The sequence below is a fragment of the Alexandromys fortis genome, unplaced genomic scaffold (genome assembly GCF_014885135.2).
Source record: "Alexandromys fortis isolate MF-2015 unplaced genomic scaffold, M_Fortis_MF-2015_v1.1 scaffold_111, whole genome shotgun sequence".
NCBI lineage: Eukaryota > Metazoa > Chordata > Mammalia > Rodentia > Cricetidae > Alexandromys > Alexandromys fortis.
The window spans coordinates 947,916-970,133 of NW_026067996.1; positions in this window are offsets into that span (position 1 = coordinate 947,916).

A 22,218-nucleotide genomic window follows, 5' to 3' on the forward strand; every position below is an offset into this window, starting at 1 on the left:
ATACCCAGAGACAAGAGAAAAACAGATTGTGTGAGGATGCTTTGTCAACCTGATAAATAAAATAAGAAAACATTTCCTGAAACTTGTCATCCGGTTCCTCCCAAACTTCTGTCATTTCTTTAACACCCTAAAAAAAAATTTTTTTTACAATATCTAAGTACCACCTGCACTGTTATTTTCCACTTGTCTTTGAATCAAAGTGTTTACATCTATTTGTTTAAGAAGCGGGCTTTGCTGCCTCTCTAAATAGAAACCCAGGACCAGCTGCTAAAATAGGAGCAGCCATGAAATAAATAGAGGAAACAAAGGAATGCCTTGATATCTAGATAGCGATTCCTGCAGGAACTTAGAGCCAGGGCTTGGTCTGGGCCGTGGAGGATGCCAAGCCAGAGTCAGGAGCCATGGCGCCAGGCTGGGCCTTTGTCTAGAGCACTGTTGAATATGACAGACCAAGGCCCCTTCTGTATAGACTACCAAAATATTGTTGTCAACCTAAAAAGTCAGTATCAATACACTGATCATAAGGTGCACATATAGAGCTAGGCATGGTGGTGCACACCTCTAACTCCAGCACTTGAGAGGCAGAGGCACAAAGATCTCTGTGAGATCAAGTCCAGCCTAGTCTGCATAGTGAGTTCCAGCCTAACCAGTGTTGCATAGGTATTCTGTGTCAAATAAATAAATAAATACACATATAGAGGACCAGAGAGATGATTCAGCAAGTAGATACCTTCTACCAATCCTGAAAACCTGAGTTTAACCTCCATGAGATGAGAAAACAGACTCCCAAAAGTTGTCTTCTGATCTCCACCTGAGTAGTAGTGCATGCACACCCATACACGTACACACATAAATTAGATAGAAATGTAAACAATTTTAAAATATACAATAGAACTCAAATGTTCAACTGGCCCATAAAGCCCTTTTTAAAAAAAAAACAATGATTTATTTTTAAAATCCAGGGTTGTGCCAGATATGGTAGTACATGTCTTTAATAGCAGCACTTGGGAAGCTGAGACGGGAGGATTGCTGTAAGTTTGAGTACAACCTGGGGTACATAATGAATGCCAGGATAGCCAGGGGTGCATAGTAAGACCCTATCTATAAAAAATAAATAAATAAACAAGTAAAGGATTGGCAGTCTGTGTTTGTAGCCTGTAGTCCAAGCTACTCAGGAAGCACCAGGGGTGTTGAAAATCTTTCTCTTTAGCCAAGCACCTACTAGAACTCTGCATGCAGAAGATAATGGCAACACTTAATTAGAGGAAGTGCTGTCTCTCATTGCTGCCCAGGCTTGCTCTGCTGGAGGGTCCATCTTCCCCACTGCACTTACTCACTGAAGGCCCCATCCCCCTCTGCCAGGATCAGTGAGCACTGGCTTCCAGCAACAGCTTCTTGAAGATGGGCGGCCCTTTCTCCTCACTCATGCAGTCCCTTCTTCCCATGGCATAGCTTGAGAACAGGGGCCACAGGAGGCAGTGGGGCTGGAGTTGAGAACACTGGATGCCCTTGTGGAGGAGACAGATTCGATTCCTAGCACCTCTGTGGCAACTTACAACTACCTGTAACTCCAGTTCCTGGGAATTGGATACTCTCTTCTGGTATCTGAAGGCTCTGTACACATGCAGTGAACATATATACATGCAGGCAAAACACACACATTAGGAAAGGAAGGAAGAAAATAAAATTGTAGGCAGCTTGTCAAAACCTCGAGTCTCCTTAAGAAGTACAGACAGGTGGCTGGACATGAGAGAACACACCTGTAATCTCTATACTTGTTGGGTCTGAGGAGGAGGATTGAGAGCTAGAAGCCAGACTGGACGATGTAACAAGACTACTAAAAACATCTTAGGCACATGTAGGGTCCGGCTGTCTAAAGCTGACTCCCCGCTAGACTCAAGAACCAGTCCCCAGGTTCCCCTACTCCTTGCACTCCAGAATTTCCCCAGTGCCTGGCAATGTGCATTCTCTGTTTTCATAACAGTTAATTTTGCATGTAAACTAGCTTGGGGCTGTACAGCTGGAGAACATGACTCCTAGATGTGCCTGAGAGACATCAGTGCCGGAATCTGTGACATCTCTACTGCACCAGCATGGGATTGGGTATCATGTTGAATTAGGAGCGGCAGGGCTGCGTCCCCGGCACCCGGCCGCCCGCATGGCTAGCTTATGCCCGAAATAATTACATGGAAACTGTATTCTTTCAAACACTGCCTGGCCCGGCTAGTTCCAGTTTCTTATTGGCTAGCTCTTACATATTGTTCTAACCCATTTCTAATATTCTGTGTAGCCCACGAGCTGGCTTACCAGGGAGGATCTTAACCTGCGTCTGTCTGGAGCGGGAGAATCATGGCGACTCCTTGACTCAGCTTCTTTTTCCCAGCATTCTCCTCTGTCTACTCCGCCTACCTAATTTTCTGTCCTATGAGGGCCAAGGCAGTTTCTTTATTATTAACCAATGAAATCAACAGATAAGATACAAGACCCACCTCCATCATTTCCCCTTTTTCTGTTTAAACAAAAAAGAAAGGCTTTAACTTTAACATAGTAAAATTACATATAACAAAACAGTTATCAAGTAAGAATTACAGTTACAATATTTATATCTATTTTATCTCTTATCATAACTAAGGAAAACTATAACTATTCATTCTTCAACTCCATCAAAGACTCCAGAAGGATATAATACTACCTAAGTAAACAAGAAGTCCAAAACTCTAGAAATGACAGAGACATCTCACTGCCTGGACAGTCACCCAAAGTTCCTCTGCACCGTTGGGGCATCCATCTTCAGCCTACAGGCCCATGGTATCCAGCAGACACCTCCACGAAGCAGGAAATTCCAAAGACAGTTCAGTTACTTTCTGCTGTGTCCTGTAGAATGTCTCGCAGACTCTTTCATGAGTCAGGAACCCCGAAAGACCATCTCACCTTTAGGCAAGTTCAGCAGTCCTCTCTCTGTGGGTTCTCTGTGTCCAGTTTATGCAACAGTCCAGGCAAGAACATTTTCTTGCCCAAATGGCTATCACACTCCATAAGAATCCTCTTTGATGCCCATCTTCCTCTTGAAGTAGCTGGTGCTGCCAGGAGCAGACGTGTCTCATTGTCATGAAAAGCCCTAAGTTATTAAAACATTTAAATGCCATATTCTGTAGCCTTTGAGAGATATGAAGAATGCCTATCTAACTGAAATATATCTCTATATATCTAGAAAATCTAACATGACTACAAGCTTTACTATTATTGATTATTATCCATTAATAACCTATATTTCCTAATTATACAGTATATTTTTAAATGAACTACACAATCACAATACCTTAATCAAGATCAAAAATACATATACATATAACAAAATTGACCTTAAAATCCATATCAATGTAAATTATTCCTATCTATATCATATCCCCCTTTAAATGTAAAAGAACATTTATAAACAATATTTGGGAATATGGGCGCAGATTTTTCTCTCCAAACTGCTTCCTGCTGAATAGGGGCGTCATTAATTAGGTCTTTTATGGTATAACCTGTGTGCTAGTTTCATCTCAGTTGGCAATTGAGCGAAGCAATTTTTTGAGGGTGTTCACAGCAACCTTTCAGGAGGGCGTGGTCTATCATACCAAATCGGGATAGATGCAATCCACAGGGTCACATCCTCTGTGAAAACAAAAGAAGACCCTCTCCAAAGCATCATATCCTTAGACACAAATTTTGAAATCGTGATACTCTTATATCCATTCTGGTTTAGCTTGGCAGCCCATGTAATGAAATGTCTCTCTGTACTTAGCTCCTTCACAGTCAAAAATTTTAAAGAAAACACAATGTACATAATCCAGACTCTCTGTGAATTTTCCATTTTTACGTGGCTTATTTTTCTTTATTTCTTTTAATCTCTTAACTATCTGTACTTTGTCTCTTTAAAGACTTTACCTTTTTTTTAAAGCATTAACTTTATTCTCTATATTTTTTTCTTCTCTCTCCCAAGCCTATGTACATTCATCCTACAGTGTCTGAATCTGTTCTATTGTGAATCTGTAATTTTTTTATTATCCAGGAGCATTTCTTAAAATGTTAAGCATTTCTTAAAAACTTAAGTTGCACCATGTATAGGTAATATGGTACTGCCTGTGTCCTGCCCAGTCTAAACCTTAACTGCGCAGTTTTAAGGTAATTAAGGTAGTTCCTGCCTGAGGTCAGCACAGTTCAGCATGGAGCAGCTGCTCCTGCCTCAGAGTCATTTGGTGCTTCTGAGCTGAGCACAGTTCCAGGCACACAGCAGTTCACATTGGAGCCGCAATCAGCAGTTTAATTCTGAGACTGAGTGTGCAGCACAGAAACTCTTTCATCCAAGTTACAGCCAAATCTGACACGCAGAGCACTGAGCAGTCTGAAAACGCGTCTCTGTATGGCAGCAGGAATCCGCCATGCTCTTCCACCTGCCTAAGCCTGATTCGACCTTCTACCCAGGTGCAGGTGGGGAGCGCTGAGCCATCTGCACGGTCTCAGAGCACTCTCCTCCGATCCCAAGTGGGAACAGAAACATCCAGTCCCATAAAAGCCTTGAAATGCTTTAAAGCCAGAGTTCACGCTGGCAGCACAGCCCCCAGGAAGCCGCGCTTTAAAATGACGCAGCTTTTTTTTCTGCTGCTGTTGCTGAATCAGGAAATTTCTCTACAGCATGCCACCAAGAAACAGCAAAAATCTGTGTTAAACTCTCTCTCCCTTATTTTTAAGCCTTCTTAGGTTTTTAAGTGGATTTAGCCCATCACATTGGGCGCCACTCTGTTGGAGTAGGAGCAGCAGGGCTGCGTCCCCGGCACCCGGCCGCCCGCATGGCTAGCTTATGCCCCGAAATAATTACACGGAAACTGTATTCTTTCAAACACTGCCTGGCCCACAGAGAACCCACAGAGAGAGGACTGCTGAACTTGCCTAAAGGTGAGATGGTCTTTCGGGGCTCCTGACTCATGAAAGAGTCTGCGAGACATTCTGCAGGACACAGCAAAAAATGACTGAACTGTCTTTGGAATTTCCTGCTTCTTGGAAATGTCTGATGGATATTATGGGCCTGAAGGCTGAAGATGGATGCCCCAATGGTACCGAAGAACTTTGGGTGACTGTCCAGGCAGTGAGATGTCTCTGTCATTTCTAGAGTTTTGGACTTCTTGTTTACTTAGGTAGTATTATATCCTTCTGGAGTCTTTGATGGAGTTGAAGAATGAATAGTTATAGTTTTCCTTAGTTATGATAAGAGATAAAATAGATATAAATATTGTAACTGTAATTCTTACTTGATAACTGTTTTGTTATATGTAATTTTACTATGTTAAAGTTAAAGCCTTTCTTTTTTGTTTAAACAGAAAAAGGGGAAATGATGTGGGAGTGATTTCTTATTAATCAACTGCCTAGGCCCCTTGATAGGCCCACCCTTAGGTGGTTGGAGAAAACAGAAGAGAATTCTGGGAGAAAGAACCTTAGTGAGGGAGTCGCCATGATTCTCCCGCTCCAGACAGACGCAGGTTAAGATCCTCCCTGGTAAGCCAGCTCGTGGGCTACACAAAATATTAGAAATGGGTTAGAACAATATGTAAGAGCTAGCCAATAAGAAGCTGGAGCTAGCCGGGCCAGGCAGTGTTTGAAAGAATACAGTTTCCGTGTAATTATTTCGGGCATAAGCTAGCCATGCGGGCGGCCGGGTGCCGGGGACGCAGCCCTGCCGCTCTTACTCCAACAGTATCATCCATCCCACTGAGGGCCTGAGTAGAAGGAAAAGGTGGAAGGTTTCCATGTGCTGCACAGACCAAAGGTTTGTACACGGAGACTGCTCCCACCCAAATAATCACACAGAAACTAATTACAACACTGTTTGGCCAATAGCTTAGGCATATGTTTAGCTAACTCTTACATCTTAAATTAACCAATTTTTATTCATCTATGTATCACCATGAGGCTGTGGCCTACCAGTAAGATTCTGGGTGTCCGTCTCCTTCGGCAGCTACATGGCATTTCCTCTGCCTATTTTCTCTCTGTATCTCTGTTCGGGTTTCCCACGTGGCTTTTTTTTTTCCTGCCCTGCCATAGGCTGAAGCAGCTTTATTCGTCAACCAATAGAGCAACATATATATATATAGAAGCACATCCCACATCAAAAGTTCACACTAGCAGCCTAGGCCATGACAGAAGGTGTTCAGCCACAACTGTAGCAACCCATAATTAAGATAAATTTCAGGTGACTGGGGACACAGCTGTCAGGAAAGGGCTTGTTGTACAAACATGAAGTCTTGAACTCATCTCCCCAAATCCTCAAGAAAGCTGGGCAACCCTGGGGTGATAGAGACAGATGGATTCTGGGAGCTCCCTGGCCAGCCAGTCCAGACAAAACAGCAAGTTCAGTATGAGACCCTGTATAATAATAACAACAATAGTAATAATAATAATAAACCATAAAAACATGAGGACCTGATTTTGAATTCTCAGGACACATGTAAAGCTGGACTCAGTAGTGAATATTGATAATCCCAGCAAGACTGTGGCAAAATGGGAGGAGAAACCAGGAGGATCTTGGGAATGCTGTGGGCTTTCTGGCTTTGGCAACTGCAAAACTACAACAGACCCTGCTTCAAACAAGGTGGAACCACCTTCCCCCCTAGACTGCCCACTGACCTCGTGGCACACGCATGCCCATACAGGAACACATACACAGACCTACACACACACACACAGGTACTAATAAGTAGTAAATAAGATGGAGAGTGATTGAAAAAGATGTCCAGTGTTGATCCCTGTTCTCCATCTGCACTCACAGGAACACATACATGAATTTACCATGCACATTCCTATATAAAAAATTTTAACTTTAAATAAATAAAAAAAATTTATAATTTTTTTTTAAAGTCAGGGTTTCTCTGTAGTTTTGGAGCCTGTCCTAGAACAAGCGCTTGTGGATCAGGCTGGCCTCGGACTCAGAGATCTATTGGCCTCTGTCTCCTGAGTGCTGGCATTAAAGGTGTGTGCCACCATTGCCCAACAACTTTTATTTATTTTTTTATGTGTATGGATGTTTTTCCTGTATGTATGTCTGTGCATCACATGCATGTCTAGAGCCTAAGGAAGCCAGAAGAGGGCATTGGATTCCATGAAATTGGAATTACAGTTGCTTGTGAGCTGCCATGTCATGTGAGTGCTGGAACCAGGCCTGAGTCCTCTGGAAGAACAGCCAGTGACACCATCTCTCTAGTCTGTAACATGAGGGCCGGGCTTGTTGGGGTTTCTGTCCTGCTCTGTTCCTACAGCCGGCAAGTCCAAAAGAAAATCACACAGAGGTGTCTATAAGATTATAAACTGATTGGCCCATTAGCTCAGGCTTCTTATTAGCTCTTGTAGCTTATATTAACCCATTATTCTTATCTATGTTAGCCACATGGCTCAGTACCTTTTTCAGCAAGGCAGGTCACATCCTGCTTCTTCGGTGATCTGTGCAGGACTGGGGAAAGAGCTTCCTTCTTCCCAGAATATTTCTGTTCTCATTGCCCCACCTCTGCTTCCTGTCTGGTTTTCCCACCTATACTTCCTGCCTAGCTACCAGCCAATCATCGTTTATTTAAAAAGTAATTGACAGAATACAGACAATTCTCCTGTACCACCAGTCCAGTTCCATAAATATATAATACTTTTTTCTTCAAGACAAGGGTTCTCTGTGTAATAGTCCTGGCTGTCCTGGAACTCACTTTGTAGCCTTAATCTCACAGAGATCTGCCTGCCTCTGTCTCCTTAGTGCTGGGATTAAAGGCAAGTACCACCACCACCCGGCTTAATAGTACATTTTTAAGAAAGAGGAACTTTGGTTTCCTTTCCGTACTTTGTGTTATGTTCACTGAGGGAAGATGCCAGTTTTTCTGTTAGCCTCACAGTTTTCAAATTGTCTGCTCTCCACCTGAGACTTCACATTGCTGCACAGGTAACTTCCTGTCAGAGGACTGGTGACTTCCTGTGAGATGTTTCAGTCTCCTTGCTGGCCCAAGAAGCAACTTGTGTGAATAAATTTAAGTAGCCACCAAGGGAGCATCAGCTAAAACAAAACCAAACCCATATATCTCAACACTCACACACAGGTTGCTTTGTTATGATGTGTTTTAGGGCATAATCTGACATGGATGCATAAAACTGCCTAGGGGTTCTGAACTGTCAGAAGCGTTAGTGAGCTGAAATTCCAGTTAGTTACAGGAGGGCATTTTCCTGCCATTTCTACACTGTGGGCCTTAAAAACTGGTATTGAGAAAAAGCAAGAATTGTTTTTATTTTTTTAGCTTTATTTTATTTTTAAATGGAGACTAGAGGAGGGTATTGGATCCCCCTTGAGCTAGAATTACATTAAGTTGTAAGATGCCTGATGTGAGTGATGTGGTTCTCCACCATATTAAAAAATGAAAACTGTGGCACTACATGGAGTCTGCGTGTTGGAGCAAAGGAAGTTCCCAGTTGTGTCTGTCCATCTCCCCACTCCTTGCCTAAGTCTCCCTGCGGTGAATAGTCAGATTAGAAAGGAGATAAGGAATACAAATGTATTCATGTACAAGAAGACGACACAGCCCAGGATGTAGCTCCCATAGTCCAACAGGACTCAGCCCTCTTTAAGCCGTCCTCCTCCAGGGCAGGAGACAAGGAGGACAACAAGGGATGTTTACTGCAACTCAGCGGGCTTGAAGAACACTCAATGTCTTGATTCAATATCCTGGAATGTAGGACAGGCTGTGGCTCATAAAACCTCTGCTGAGGGGCCAAACTAGAAGACAGTAGTGTGTGACACAAATCTATCCAGGTGTATCAACAGACTTGGGCTTTTGTCTAGCCTGGCAGCAGATGGAGCCCAGGGAAGGGCCTGGGCTGGCTGTTTGTTCTGTGGCAAGTCAAGACAGGATAACTTTGCAGAAAAGGTTGATCCAAGGAGAGGTCCAGCAAGACGTGACATCTCAATCTCTCTCTCATCTCAATCTCTCTCTCTCTCTCTCTCTCTCTCTCTCTCTCTCTCTCTCTCTCTCTCACACACACACACACACACACACACACACACAGTGCTACAGCTGGCACCCAGGACTTACAGGAATGAAGTTGACAGGACCTTGATTCTGCGCACACGCTAATTCAAGGCCAGTAGATCTTCCCCTTCCTTTGTTTGGTGAACTGAAGTCTCCAGAAGGAAGCTACACCTCAAGCTGAAACCTTCTGCAAGGTCCATGAACCGATTAAAGCATCAATGATTGTGGTGAGGTTCAAATGTTGCTGCTTCTGCAACTAGCGACTACTTATCTTAGGCTATCTTTAGCTCCATAAGTAGCTATTAGTTTGCCCACCTCTGTGTCAGACCTAACATCCTGTGACTCACAGATTGAAACTCCCAGCCCAGGGAAGTTTCCACCAACCAAAAGTTTTTAGCATCCAATGCCTCTAGCAGAGGTCTTCCCACTTTGCTGTAACCACCTAGCTAATGTTTCTGCCAATATATTATAAGTGTCTTGGTTTATGGCCTTCCTTGTTATGTTACTCTAAAACCTTCATGAGACTGCCTTCACATTAGAATGTGGAATTTTGGGTGACCTAAATCTGTAATCCAATGACATAGCCACTCATATTTAGCTCCCAAATAAACCATCTCTAATTCCATTTGAGGCAAGAATTATGTTTTTTGAGTCAACAGATCTAAAGGTTCAGCATGCCAAAAAAGTGCCATATTTTCAGTGCCCTTCTCTCTGAATCCCAATGGCAAAGAGCTAAAAAAACAAACAAACAAACAAAAAAACACGGAAGAGATCAGTGATTGTGTAAACAGTTTCTGCAAGCAGGGGATCCAAATGGCTCCTGCCCAAAAACGCTCACGCTCTCATCCTTGTCTGTAACCAGAGAAAATCATCAACTCCAGGCAAAGACCAGAGAGAGTGACCAATCTCACATGCTAATAGAAGAGTGAATTTGGAGAGCTTTTTGTTGAACATTCCTGAAACAGATGTGTGTCCCTAAGACAAATGGTGTAGTGCTGTTTTTACATTTCCACTCCCAATGGCAGCCTCCTGTTGTTGGCCCATTGGTCTTGACACCGCAATAGTCAAGACTCAGTGAGAGAAAGCTAGTTCCTTCAGGTTAAGTGGATGAAATCGCTGACCTGGATGGGGACCTAATATTACAAGCTACCCAAACCATACCCACGTTAATCCAGCTGGACAGGTCAGTCACCTGGCCAAGTGATGGCCCTAGGGATGTAGGTTTGCCTTAAACCATGCTAAAGAGGTAGGAGGAATAATTATCCTTTTAATGACATAGTGCACTTCTCCTTCCCAGAATTCCTGCCCCTTAGGACAGAGTCCCTCAAACCACCATGAGGTTAGACTGGGTTTGTGCTGTGGAATAATGTTTTTACCCTGTAAGCATTTGTTTCTTGTACTTGTTTAATAAAATGCTGATTGGCCGGTAGCCAGGCAGGAAGTATAGGCCCCATTACCATGCAGGAAGTAGATGCGGGGCAATAAGAACAGGAGAATTCTGGGAAGAAGATTCTACAGTCTGCCGTCATGATCCAGACACAGAGCAACAAGATGTGACTACCTCGTCGAAAAAGGTACCAAGCCACGTGGCTAACATGAACAAGATGGGCTAATATAAGTTAATAAGAAGCCTTAGCTAATGGGCCAATCAGTTTATAACTAATGTAGACCTCTGTGTGATTTTCTTTGGGACTTAATGACTGCGGGAACCAGGCAGGACAGAAAACTCAGACAACAGGTTTGTCTGTCTAAATTTATTTCGGACGTTGGCTCAGAGCCCAAGTGTGTTTTTTAGGGGATTCCTCTGGACTTTCTCACTCTGCCTCTAAAGCCCCCCTCCGAGGTAACTGCTTGTCCATGCTGGTTTAACTCAAATGCTATGTTTTTCTTCTCTCCTCCAGTCTCCCTCCTCCTCTGCTAAGCTACAGCTTGCCGTCCTGGGATTTCTCTTTTATACACCAATAAAAGTATCTTCATTGAATAAACTTTGGCTTGCTTGGCTTTCAAACTCTTTCTGACTTTAAATTATTTAATTCAAGTGAAAACATGAATCCATTCCTATATCCATAGCGTATCAGTCTTTCTGCCTTGGAACGTGAGTCTTTGCAGTACAGAAGCAGAGCTCAGTTTAGGCCACGATTCTCTGCTAAGTGAGGGGATTGCACATTTATAGAACAGTGGCTTCAGAGGTTTTTTTTTTTTTTGGTGTCAGGATTGTAGAGACAGATCCTGAACTACATATAATAAATGTGGGTATGAATATGAATAAACTCCAGTAATTTATATCCTAATCAAATTCCTTAAGGTAACCAGGTTTGAATCTTTTAGCACAATCCCGAATGAAACACGATTCATATTGACACACATTTAAGTGAGATATTTAAAAAGTTAAAAGTAGGGGGCTGGAGAGATGGCTCAGGGGTTAAGAGCACTGGCTGTTCTTCCAGAAGTTCAACGTTCAATTCCCAGCAACCACACAGTGGCTCACAGCCATATATAATGAGATCTAGTACCCTCTTCTGGCTGCAGGCATACATGCAGACAGAACATTGTATACATAATAAATAAATAAAACTAAAAAAAAAGTTAAAAGTAATAGTTAATAGTTTTTTTTTTAATGTCATTTCAATACTGGCTGGATCTTGCTATGTTGCCCAGGATTATACTGAACTCACAATCCTCCTGCCTCAACTTCCCAAGTGCTGAGATTATGAACATCTATTGCCAAGCTTCACTGTAAAAAAGTTTAATGGAAATTCTGATACATGCTGCACCATGGAAATGGTGTGCTCCATGAAAGAAAGCAGTCTGAGAAGGGATGGTTATCATATGAACTGGTGGATGTGAAATGTCAGAATGAGCCACCGCACAGAGGCAGGAGGGAGATCGGTAGCTCAGGCCTAGGGATGGTGGGAGCAGACTGGGGGTGATAACTAATGCTTACAGACTTGAGGGGCAAATTTACAATGTATGAAATATACCTCATTAACACTATAAAATAGGCCTAGTGGTGGTGGTGCACACCTTTAATTCCAGTACTTGGGGACAGAGGCAGGCAGGTCTCCATGAGTTCAAGGCCTGTCTAGTCTATAAGAGCTAGTTCTAGGGTAGGCTCCAAAGCTACACAGAGAAAAACCTTTCTCAAAAAAAAGGACTGTAAAATATTTGGTTGGAATGCCTAGAACACAGTCTGAAAGGACAGCTTAATATCCTCACTCATTCATACTTCACACAAGGAGGACAAATCATCACCAATGATCATGAGTGTGAAACAAGTTGGAAGAATTTCTCAACATCAGAGAATGGGTAGCTGAAGCATGGAATAATAGTCAAGACATACAAAACTACACAAGAGTTTATACAGATGGGTCAAGTCTATAGGTAAATATGGTTAGATATTAAAGTTGTAGTGTTGTGTGCTAAAAGCTTTTGTGAGACACAGTGTGGTGGTGCAGGCCTTTATTCCCAGCACTCAGGAGGAAGAGGCAGGTGGATCTCAAGGAGTTCAAGGTCAGCCTGGTGAAGCAGGTAGATTGCCTATTGTTGTGATAAAACAGACCACAGAAGCAGAGGGCCAGAGGAGGGCTGCTGTTGCTTTTTTAAAGAGAAAGGGATGACGCCCCAGTGGGCTAGTATCTCAAAGGCTATTGGCTGAAGGAGCAGAAGGAGCTTCCACAGCACCATGACAATAAACAACTTGGGGAGGAAAGGATTTATTTTACTTACTCTCCCCCATCACAGTCCATCATCACAGAACTAAAGCAGAAGTTATGGAGGAATGTGGCTTACTGGCTGTTCTCCATGGCCTGCTCAGCCTTCATTCTTTATGTGTGTGTTTCAAGACAGGGTTTCTCTGTGTAGTCTTGGTTGTCATGGAACTCACTCTGTAGACATGACTGGCCTTGAACTCAGAGATTCATCTGCCTCTGCCTTCCCAGTGCTGGGATTTTAGGCATGTGTCACTACCACCTGGCTGTATTTTTATTTTTAAGTGTGTGTGTGTGTGTGTGTGTGTGTGTGTGTGCTCACGTGGGTGTGCACACACACACATGCATATGTCTATGGAGATCAGAAGAGGGTGTCTGGTCCCCTAGAGCTTGAGTTACAAGCAGGTATGAGCTTTCCAGCATGGGTTCTGAGAGCTGAGCTCCAATATTCTAGAAGAGGAATATGTTCTTCACCACTAGCCATCTGTCATGCCCTCTTTCCATAACAATTTCTTTTAATTAAAAGAAATTACTTAGCCAGTGGTGGTAGCACATGCCTTTAATCCCAGCACTCAGGAGGCAGAGGCAGGCAGATCTCTGCAAGTTTGAGGTCAGCCTGGTCTACAAAGTGAGTTCCAGGCCAGGCAGAGCTGTTACACAGAAAATCCTGTTTCAGAAAAAAGAAAGAAATTATCTTGTTTTATGTATATGAGTGGTTTTTGCCTGCATGATTGTCTATGTACCACATGTATACAGTGCCTTCAGAGGCCAAAGAGTGCTGTGGAATAATCTTTGTGTACACTTTGAAGATGTGTGTTTGCTAAGGTGTCTTCTGATTGGTTTAATAAAGAGCTGAATGGCCAATATCAAGGCATGAAGAGATGAGGTGGAACTTATGAGCAGAGAGAGCAGAGGAGATGATGAATTTATGTGCAGAAGAGATACCAGAGGACATGGTGAGGAAAAAGGAGATGTGTTGCGGGAGGTCCTTCCGCCCCTCCAACCAATAGCTGCTGTGATACCAGCCCATTGGGGCATGGTCTCTCTCCCTTTAAAAAAGCGGCTATTTCCTCTGCTCACTCTCTTCACTTCCTGCTCCGCCGGAGACTAGACTCCCTTCCTGGTTGTGCAGATGGCTGTTGTCTGAGACGGTGATCTGTAAGTTTTCCCCTTTAAATAAATAAGACCCTATTAATCATAACTCCGAACTGGTGTGGCCTTGTTCGTGACTTACGCCTTCAGAGATGCAAGGTGGAAGAGGGGTAAAAATCTATGGAACAAAACATAGATTAATATAAATGAGTTAAGTTATACGAGCTAGTAGGACAAGCCCAAGTTATAGGCCGAACTTTCATAATTAATATAAGTTTATTTGGGAGCTGTCTGATGGGACAGAGAAAGACTTATCATATATGGCATCAACATAGGGGCTTGAATATCCAAATATAGGGCCTGAGAAAGCTAAGAAAAGTTCTGGACAAGGAGCCGGTTTCAGGGACCAGCCTGGACAAAAATACCTCTTGCCAGAGTAGAGGCATGGGGATTTAGAAATATAGTAAAGGATATGAAGACACAAATGAAAATAATAAAACAGAGAAACATATAGGATAGTATCAGGAGGGAATTCCAGTGAGTACTGAAATTTGCCTATGTTTAATTCCTGGAGTACTAGATCTGGCTATTAGCCACACCTGTTGACAATAACCTTGAGAGAGCAAACCTCTAGGTGGAAACTGTTTGAGGTAGAAGCACAATAACCTTGAAGGAACTAGAGGTAAGTTTCAACTCCCTGACCTTTGGTCAACATGGAAATAGGCTCGTATTTTCCAGCCTCCACAAACTGGATGTACCTTTCCAATCCTGCTAGGCATACAAAGATGTGGCCACTAGCTGCTACCTGTGGCAGCCAAGGAAAAGATACACAAAAACTCCAGCATCTGGAGCCCTCACAAGAGCCCCTGGGCAGGGGCTGGAGAGTATTAGCTGCTCTTCCAGAGGATCCAGGTTCAGTTACCAGTACCACATGGGAGCTCAAAATGTCTGTAATCCAGGGGACCTGATGTGTTCTTCTGGTCCAGGGAACCTGATGCCTTCTTCTGGCCCCATCAAGCACTAGTGACACACATGGTACTCATACATACATGCAGGCAAAATACCCATACCCATACACATACAATATAATACAATACAATACAGTACAATATAATCAAGTTTTTAAAAGAACTGCTAAACACAGCAGGCTGTGTTTGTGAGCCCATAGTAATGAACTGGATGGCTCTAGAAAGAGATTTGGGTTTTCATCCAATCAACCTGAAAGTCAGCAGCAAAATACAACACAAAGCAAGCAAACAAAACCAAGTTCAAGTATATGGTGGCACACCCTGTCAGTTCCAGTACTCAGGAGACAGAGGCAGGTGGATCTCTCTGAGTCCATATCCAGCCAGGGCTCTACGACAAAACCCTACCTCAAGAATTAATTAATTAATTAATTAATTAATTAATTAACAATATAAATAAATGAACATACTAAATAAAAGCCAGCTCAGACCCACAGGTGGTAGGGTCCAACAGAAATTGCAGGAGCTTTCCCCTACTTTTCAACTCTCCCTTGCAATGTGGAGGGAAGGAGAAAGGGAACTAGAGCAACCGACCTGATTGACACCCTCAAATTTTGATGGTCTTTCTCTTATCTCTCTGTTTGATAGCTCTCTCTTGATTGGTCCCGTTTTATAACTTATCAACTCCCCCACACACCCAGCCGGTTAGCACCTCAAGAATGTGTTTTTTTTTTTTAAGGGGAGGTAATTTTTGCTTTGTTATTCAAATTGTTACACTTTTGGGGCAAACTCCCCCCCCCCCTTTCCTCTTCTCAGTCATCCCAGTTTGTTCTCTGAGCGAGGACAGAGAAGAACCCGAGACAGGAGAATTGACTGTCTCAGTTCTTTACAGATCTAGTCATGTAAGCAGCAAAGCCTGATCCTAGCTGCTGTGGATGAGAACATGCTGGGACTGGGCTCTCCATCCTATGCTGGCAGGAAAGATGCACAACCACTTTGGGAAGCTATCCAGGATGTTCTTAAAGGTTAAACACACACCCATCGAGTAAGCCGCAATCTCCTCTGAGCTGTTTACACAGGTGAATAAAGCCTAGGTCCCACAAGAAGCATGTAAATGCATGGCAGCACATGCCTTGTCCCTAGAGACAAATACATGAGGTCAATTTCCCAGGTGTTTATTGCTGATTCAAGGCCAAAGCATGAAGCAACTTTAGTAGACATAATTTTCTCAGCAATGGACTTTCTGCACATACTCCCCAACCTGAAGATTCAGTCAACTAACTTTTTATTATTTAAGTCCTGAATTTCAATGTCACTTTCTGTCTGGGAACCCCAATCACTCAAAACTACATGCTTACTTTGCTCACTGGCTGGTCAGTGCCACCTCCCTAGCCTGAGAGAAACTGTGATCAATGACAGACCAAAGTATGGTTTCATCAAAGTCCAATTTGGAGATACCAGTGAATTTCTTGGGCTTACTTATAAAGCATAGGTGTGGTGGTTTGAATAAGAATGTCCTCCATAGGTTCATATATTTGAATGCTTAGGGAGTAACACCATTCAAAAGGATGAGAAGTGTGTTACTGGAGATAGGCTTTGAGGTTTCAGAAGCCCACACTAGGTCTAGTGGCTCTCTCTTCCCATTGATGTGAATCCAGATGTAGAACTCTCAGTTACTTCTGCCTGTGTGCCACCATACACCCTACCATGACAATAGTGGACTAAATGTCTGAAACTGTAAACCACCATATAAACAAACTGAAAAAAATTACAATTACCCTGATACCCCCCCCCCAAAAAAAAACCCCACAAAGACATTACTAAAAAAGAGAATTACAGGCCAGTCTCACTCATAAACATTGATGCAAAAGCACTCAATAAAATACTGGCAAATCGAATCAAAAAACACATCAGAAAAATCATCCACCATGACCAAGTAGGCTTCATCCCAGAGATGCAGGGATGATTCAACATATGAAAATCTGTCAATGTAATCCACCATATAAACAAACTGAAAAAAAAATTACATGTTCATCTCATTAGATGCTGAAAAAGTCTTCGGTTAAATACAACATCCCTTAATGATAAAGGTCTTGGAGAGAGCAGAGATACAAAGACTTTTATTACCTTTTATTAATCAAATCCATGCACAATAATTACAAGACAGAAGGAGGAGTCCGGGTTTCATCACCAGCTGCTCTGGCAATCCTGCTGGGGAATCAGCTCTCCACCGCTGCACCATAACCTCGTTCCTCATGGGCCAATTCCAAGCCGGTTCCTTCACTGTCAGAGAGAGAGAGAGAGAGAGCCTCATTCTCAGTTCTTACCCAGTCGTGTACCCAGAGAAGACCAAGCTCATAGGGCTATCTCCCCAATACCATTGGCTTCGGACTGAATTCCCACAACACATAACCATACAATAAATAAATCCACTTAAACAAATAAATTAAAAACCCAGAGCCTCTCAATAGTTATGTCTCCATCGCTGTGACAAAACCCCCCAACTTAAGGACTTATAGTTTGGGGATTCAGCCCATCATGGCAGCAGGGGCAGCTTAAGAAAAATTTCAAAGGTCCTAGTGCCACTTCTGCCAATCAGACTCTACCTTTAAAGGCTCCATACCTGCCAAACTGGGCCACCAGCTGAGAATTAGTTTTTAAACCCGTGATCCTGTGGGGGAACATTTCACATCCAGATCATAACCTGTAGTGATGAGGCGAGCAGGCCTGCTTTTCATCCCGCATGGCTAGCTTAGCCCCAGAAATAATAACACAGAAACTGTATTCATTTAAACACTGCCTGGCCCATTATATCTAGCCTCTTCTTGGCTAACTCTCACATCTTGATTAACCCATTTCCATTAAATTTGTGTAGCACCATGAGGCTGTAGCTTACTGGGAAAGATCCCAACCTATGTCCATCTCGGGCCGGAGATTCATGGCGTCTGCCTGACTCTGCTTTCTTTCTCCCAGCATTCTATTCGGTCTACTCTGCCTATCTAAGCTGCTGTCCTAACAAAAGGCCAAGGCAGTTTCTTTATTTGACCAATGAAAGTAACATATAGACAGAAGACCCTCCTACATCAATAACCTACCAGACAGGATGGCTGTGGTGTCTGTGAAGGCAGTGGCTCAGGTCTCTGCACCCACTGACACTAGTGACTGGTACCTGTTTGTCCTTTCCTGGCTTAGGCTACCAGGAACTGACTTAAGCCACTGGCGGATGACTTCCTCAATAGATCTGTGGACCTCTGGGCCAACAAGAAGTCACCAACCAGGCCAAAGAACCCTCACCACATTCTTCTGGACCGCTGTTTTACAGTGCCACCTTGTGGCAGAAAGGAAAGCAACAGTGTTAAAGAGCTGGTTTGGTTCCTCCTTGTCTCGGAGGAAACGTTGGGGAGTCTAGTGGTCTGGAAGAGGAGGTTCTAAAAGGATATTAAAAGATTTCTGTCTTGTGGGAAGCTTGGCTTCTGAAGCCTGTGCATAAAATCCAAATTCCATTATAGCTAACTTCTCTTTGAAATGTACCCATAAATTACCATCAGCAGAAGTAGGAGCTGCTGTAGTGTGGATGCTGAATGACCAGAGCGATGGATGCGCTAACGTGTGGTTTCCACCTTTAGGGTTGGGGGCCTTAATGGGAGCTCCCTGGGCCATTTGGGACTGCCCTTGAAAATAACTGCGCGACCTGCCACCCAGCTTGTCTTCATTTTTTACCCTGCAGATGGCAATGAAAGCTGTTTGAGCCATGCCTACCACCATGATGTACTGGCCTCTGGACCACTCATCCATGGACAGCAGCCTCTACAGGCATGGGCCAAGAAAAACCTCTCTTTTATGTGGTTTGCCGTTGTGCATGTCTGTGCACCGTGTGAATTCAGTACCCACAGAGGCCGGAAGAGGCTGTCAGATCCCCTGGGACTGGAGTTACAGATGATTAGGAGGCATCCCGAGGGTGGTAGAATTTGAACCTGGGTCCTCTGGAAGAGCAGCCTCTGAATCAGCAAGTCCTCTCTCTAGCCCTCCTCTCTTTTAAATTTAGTATATTTCAAAACTATGGGGGCGGCCGGAACCGGACGCGCACGGCAGCGGGCGGCCGGAACCGGACGCGCACGGCAGCGGGCGGCCGGAACCGGACGCGCACGGCAGCGGGCGGCCGGAACCGGACGCGCACGGCTGCGGCGGCCGGAACCGGACGCGCACGGCGGGCGACGTAGCTGGCGCAGCGGCCGGGACCGGCGGGTACTGACACAGTGGCAGACAACGCAGGCGACAGGGACCAGGGCAACACCAAGAGCAGATCGCCCCAGGACAATTAAATCAAAGAGGTAGGCCTTTGGTTGGCGAGGTCCCGGGCAAACAGGGAACCTGGTTCTTTTCCTGAAGACCCGTCTGAGGGGTGAGAGGGATCTTGGCCCCTGGCAGGAGCCAGGAAACAGAACGAGGGAATTTTGCAAGAGGAGCCTCTGGCCAGCAGGGAAACCTGATCTGGTTTTAAAAGACCAATTAGAGATCGTCAATAGGAGGAGATGGGCAGGCGCCAAGGCAAAAATTCTCCCAATAAGCTGAAAAACAACATGAAAGCACCAGAACCCAATGATCTTACAACAGAAGGACTTGAACACCCTAACACAGAAGAAGTGGAAAAAATCGACTTTATGAAAGCAATAGAGTCCCTTAAACAATATGTAAAAAACACCTTTATAGAAATGGATGAGAAGTATAACAAAAAGTTTGAAGAATTGAGTAAATACGTACATGAGACCCTGGGAAACCAAGAAAAAACGAACAAACAGGTAATGGAAACAGTTCAAGAATTGAAAACTGAAATGGAAGCAAGGAAGAAAGCACAAACTGGGGACCAGCTGGATACGGAAAATCTAGGTCAACGAGCAGAGCCTACAGAAACAAGCATAATCAATAGAATACAAGAAATAGAAGAAAGAATCTCAGATTCTGAAGACACCATAGAGAAAATAAACGCACTGATCAAAGAAAACAGCAAAGCCAACAAATTCTCATCACAAAACATTCAGGAAATATGGGACACAATAAAAAGACCAAACCTGAGAATAATAGGAATAGAAGAAGGGGAAGAATTACAGCTCAAAGGCCCAGAAAATATATTTAACAAAATTATGGAAGAAAACTTTCCCAACATAAAGAAAGATATTCCTTTGAATATCCAAGAAGCATACAGAACACCAAACAGACTGGATCAAAGAAAAGCATCCCCTCGCCATATAATAATCAAAACACAAAATATACAGGTTAAAGAAAGAATATTAAGAGCTGCAAAGGAAAAAGGCCAAGTAACTTATAAAGGTAAACCGATCAGACTTACACCTGACTTCTCTATGGAAACCATGAAAGCCAGAAGGTCCTGGATAGAGGTTCTTCAAAAACTAAGAGACCATGGATGCAAACCCAAACTTCTATACCCAGCCAAGCTAGTATTCACTATCAATGGAGAAAACAAGACATTCCAGGATAAGAACAAATTTAAACAATACGTAGCCACAAATCCAGCGCTACAGAAAGTAATAGAAGGAAAATCGCAACCCAAGGAATCCAACATTGCCAACACTGACTACAATAACTCAGGAATCTAGCGAACCTTCACCAGTACAACTCAAAGAAGGGACACACACAAACTCTACTACCGAAAACAGTAAGAATAACCGGAGTAAACAACCACTGGTCACTAATATCACTTAATATTAATGGTCTCAATTCACCTATAAAAAGGCACAGGCTAAGGGATTGGATACGAAAACAGGATCCAACATTCTGCTGTTTGCAAGAAACACATCTCAACCACAAAGACAGGCATCTACTCAGAGTAAAAGGTTGGGAAAAGGTCTTTCAAGCAAATGGTCCTAACAAAAAAGCAGGTGTGGCCATACTAATTTCCAACAAAACTGACTTCAAACTAAAATCAATCAGAAGAGATCGAGATGGACACTTTATACTCATAACAGGAACAATTCATCAGGATGACATCTCAATCCTGAATATCTATGCCCCTAATATAAAAGCACCCACTTATGTAAAAGAAATATTTCTAAAACTCAAGGCAGACATAAAACCACACACACTAATAGTAGGAGACTTCAACACACCTCTCTCTCCAATGGACAGGTCAATCAGACAGAAACCTAATAGAGAATTAAGAGAATTATTGGAGGTAATGAAGCAAATGGACTTAACAGACATCTACAGAACACTCCACCCAAATAGGAAAGAATATACCTTCTTCTCTGCAGCTCATGGAACCTTCTCAAAAATTGACCATATACTCGGAAACAAAGGAAACCTCCACAGATACAAAAGAATATCAGTGTCCACCTGTGTCTTATCAGATCACCACGGATTAAAGTTAGATGGCAACAACTATGCTACCCCCAGAAAGCCGACAAACTCATGGAAACTGAACAGTCAACTACTGAACCACACCTGGGTCAAGGAAGAAATTAAGAAAGAAATTAAAGTCTTCCTTGAATTTAATGAAAATAAAGAGACAACATACTCAAACCTATGGGACACGATGAAAGCAGTGCTAAGAGGAAAGTTCATAGCACTAAGTGCCCACTTAAAGAAAACAGAGAAAGCATACATTGGGGACTTAATGGCACACCTGAAAGCTTTAGAAAAAAAAGAAGCAGAGGTGCCCAGAAGGAGTAGAAGACTGGAAATAATCAAACTGAGGGCAGAAATCAACAAAATAGAAACACAGAAAACAGTCCAAAGAATCAATGAAACAAAAAGTTGGTTCTTGGAGAAAATCAACAAGATCGACAAACCCCTATCCAAACTAACTAAACAACAGAGAGAGAACACGCAAATAAATAAAATCAGAAATGAAAGGGGGGACATAACCACAGACACAGAGGAAATCCAGAGAATCATTAGATCTTACTATAAAAGCCTGTATGCCACAAAACTGGAAAATGCAAAAGAAATGGACATTTTTTTAGATAAGTACCATATACCAAAGCTAAACCAAGACCAGGTGAATGATCTAAATAGACCTGTTAGTCGCGAAGAACTAGAAACTGTTATCAAAAATCTCCCTTCCAAAAAAAGCCCAGGACCAGATGGGTTCAACGCAGAATTCTACCAGAACTTCCAAGAAGAGCTAATACCTATACTCCTTAACGTATTTCACAATATAGAAACAGAAAAGTCATTGCCAAATTCCTTTTATGAAGCTACAGTTACCCTGATACCAAAACCACACAAAGACCCAACCAAGAAAGAGAATTACAGGCCTATCTCACTCATGAATATCGACGCAAAAATTCTCAATAAAATACTGGCAAACCGAATTCAAGAACACATCAGAAAAATTATCCATTATGATCAAGTAGGCTTCATCCCAGAGATGCAGGGCTGGTTCAACATACGCAAATCTAT